We start from the raw sequence: 3,791 nt of genomic DNA, 5'->3' as shown, positions 1-3,791 counted from the left end.
GTATTTAAAAGATTAGAACATAGAACAGAATACACTATCATAGCTGCAGAACACTTCCTCTGCTGGCTAATACACTGTAACCTCTGTACTCCGGGTGGCCCTAATTCAGGAACACTCATGGTATGGAGTCTGGCAGGCAAAGGCTGAAGTGGCTTAGCTTGTTGCCGTATCCCCTTGCCCCTAGCTGTGGGAACAGTAGGGCAGCAATGCGCTTTGCTGAAGACTTTCCCTTGCAGCTCCCATAGCAGTGTGTGTGTGTCTGGGGGGGCGGGGGGTGCCTCAAAGTGGCAGACTATGCCTAGGTAAACACCCATCTACCTTGCTTCTAAGATGTGGCTAAGATCGACTCTTCCCTACTGGTGTGATAGCAGATCAATGCCTTGAACAACTCCCTGAATCCCCTGTATTTCATTTGTCCTAAGGGGATCTGCTTGATGAAATACAGTTCAACAAGGTAGAAAATAGCATCAGGCAGCTAATGATGTTTCTTCCCAAGAGGACCATCAATGAACTCTCACTTTCTGACATGCCTGGATGTCAGAAGGAATATCTGATAAGGACTATCATGGTGAGTGCTCTGCAGGTTACCATTAAGAAGAAAATTGTCAGGTCCCCCTTCCAGCCAAGAAGTAGCCATCTACCTGAGCAACTCACTGGAAGGCAAATTTGGAAGAGAGAGGAGAGACTTTGCTTCACTTTGGATTCAAGCCCACATCTCTACATGATAACTGGAGAAGCATATCAGTTGCCACTGGATATAGTGCAAGGAACACCAGGAACTGGGAGCCCTGGTGCCATAGGTGAAGAACATAGAGCATATCATCATTATTACAAGAGCCAGAACCGTGCTGGAGAGGACCCAGAAGGATGCCATCTGCTGCCCGTATGTAGAAGACCTGAAGCAGAGGCCAGATCAAAGCAAGACCTTCAAGTTGACATGCAAGTGGGACACTAGCAGCCACTTCCCTCCTGGTGGCAGTCTCACCTGATTTGCTGATCTGGCTCAACTGCTTCCTGCTGAATGGAGCTATCTACCAAAGGGATGAGAACGAACAATGCAGGAAAAGCAACTATGCCAACAAGAAACTACCAGATAGCTCCTATAGCAGCCAAGCTCTGGAGTCGAGCTTGCAGCGGTGACACAATGCCCTCCAAGATTGCCTGGTCAGAGCCATCCCACCACCCATGGGGAAGGTTGCTGTGAACTTCACCATTCCCAGAACAGACAGCTAGCTGTAACCAGATATACACCAATGAAGACGAGAAGAAAATCATCATGGTTGACATCCTGTTCTCAGAGAACAGTGTGATCTTCCATGACACCCGATCTTCGAAGCTGGAGAAACATGTCCTTCTGGCTAATGCTTTAGGAGCTAAGTGCTACTAGGTTCGAACTTTCACACTGATATTTGGAGCTCTAGGTGCATGAGCCCCCAGTAATGAGCAAGCATTGAAAGAATGTGGAATTGGTCACCACTACACTTGGCTGATGTGGCAACTCATCATATAGTTGAGGGTCATCTACCTAGAATACATCACTGGATTTTCTCAATTCCAGGAGGGGTGAGCTGGAATGCCAATGAGAAGTCCAGTCAGGAATGTAACTCAAATATTTTCCTGAGGAATTCCATTTTCTACATGGACAACCTGTCCTAAATTCTCAATTACTGAGGGGCAGTCTTCATTCACTTCACTTGATATATTTGCTTTCCACAATCAACTCTATGTGTAACTTTTCAAGAATGATTACCCAAAAACTTGGATGGCAATATAAACTGTATTTGTAAAATTTATTTACTTAAATTTGGGTTATTGCTGCATATATACTATATATTTATTATGACTTTATCCACACGTACAAACTTTGTTTTAAATCTATGTATTCAGATGTACAGAAACTCTTTTCTTAAGCTGTGCATTCTGTACATTTTTAACGTTAGATTTAATAAAATTTTAATTGAAAGACTTTTAAGCATCTTCTTGGCACTCATATGTGAATTTCTTTCCCCTAGGTTACAGTAGGCATCACTTATAGTCTTACAGCATATGAACACATTCAGATTAGTTGTTGGAAAATGAGAACAGGATCAATAACTCATTTTATACAATGACAGTCACATTTTTAAATTAGGAAGGCAATTTAAGTTAATGTTTATAAACGGATTTTTTGGAATATATGTAAAAAACGTGACTTTAATGAATGTTTCAAACAGTTGTCAATTTCAGTCACACTTCAGTTTATAAAGTCCAATGATTTATGTCTTGCTATTTGTTTTGATATCTCATATGCAATCACTTATGGTGAAATTATAGCAACAACTTTTTTACACAACAAAAATAATATAGGATTAGGATTGTAAGTGGGTTTGGTTGATAAAGGAGAAATTATATCTGGCTCCAAATTTTATATTTTTATACTTGTAGAGTCAGACCATAGCAGGTCAGCTCAGCCTTAATTTTCATTAAGGATGAACATATGTCAAATGTTTTTGGCTTGGTTGAAACTCAGTTTTGCCAAATTCAATCTACAGTGACCTGCAGTAACACTGAACTTTGTCATGTTGAAGAAACATCAGTCAGGGTAGTTGTGTGTGGGAGCCTACAATACAACAATATAACAATGATTGGGAAAACCTGGAGAGATCCAAATCTGGATTGTATACATTTCCCCTACAATTTAGTAATGTGATAGGAGTACTTCCACATTTTGTTTTTGAATAGGTGGACCACTATTAAAACACTTTCTTTTTCAGGTATTGTGATGGTTGGACTTAGGCTTATGGGTGAGTGTGTGTATGTATACATAAAATCACTAAGCTTCAGGCTAAATTTTGGAATTGTACACAGTTGCATAATAATAGCACAATCAGGTGCTCAGTTTATTCAAATTTTTCTGGGTATGTTTAATTTGTGAGCTACACTTTTACCTGCATGTTTTTAAACAGTAGCTATTATCTAGAAAAATGATACCTTGTTAATCAAAGGAACAGCTCCCTCTGTGTATTTGGAATCACCATTTTAGTTCTGATGAACTCTATATCTACATCTATTTGACCATCTGGGAGGAAATATTTTCCTCTACTATAGGACAAGCAGGTATCCCAATAGTGAATTTCATAGTGTAGTCAAACTTGACGTACAGTTACTTAACTCCTTTCCCTAATTCAGTTGATAGGATGGAGAGATGCTATGCAAGGGTTAGTGTGCAGAGTACATGCACAACACACACACTTTCTGGATGTGGTGTACTGTCCCACTTAGTGGCACTGGGACCACTTAGACTGAGAATACTAAGTCTGCTCTATGGCCTTAGATGAGAGGCAGCTTGTTTTTAGCTGATGGAGTAGATCAGGGCTATTCAACTGTGGAAGTCCCGGGAGCCACAATGATACTCACAGCACATGCCGAAGGCCACAACTTAAGTGTGGTTGCATATATATGCACATATATATGCAAATATATGCAAATAGCTTCTTTCACACCGACAGGCATGAATACAAAGCACTTCCCACAATGACCTGGCGCTCCTGGCACCACCTCCCTGAGGACTAGAAACACCAATGCCCTGTACCCGCCTGTTCCAGCCAGCCTGTCCACTTGCATCTTTCAGTGCTCACCCCACCTGGGAGATGCCTCGCCATTGTGGATCGTGCTCCCAGCGGAGGATCCTACCCGCATGCTGCGAGATTAGCCCTATGTAAACCCAAACCGCACTGTAAGCTGCAAACAAACGGGCCACGGGTCGCATGTGACCCACAGGCAGCATGTTGAGTAGCCCTGGAGTAGAGGCT

At 41.9% G+C, this 3,791-nt stretch overlaps 1 pseudogene; it reads left to right on the top strand.

Moving 5' to 3' along the window:
- The first annotated feature begins 429 nt into the window (after positions 1 to 429).
- LOC149524528 (uncharacterized) lies at positions 430 to 1,387 on the top strand (annotated as a pseudogene).
- Positions 1,388 to 3,791: the final 2,404 nt, after the last annotated feature.

The sequence above is a fragment of the Pelodiscus sinensis genome, chromosome 4, assembly GCF_052426305.1.
Source record: "Pelodiscus sinensis isolate ZL-2025 chromosome 4, ASM5242630v1, whole genome shotgun sequence".
Taxonomy (NCBI): Eukaryota; Metazoa; Chordata; order Testudines; family Trionychidae; genus Pelodiscus; species Pelodiscus sinensis.
This window is presented reverse-complemented; position numbering and strand designations above follow the sequence as displayed.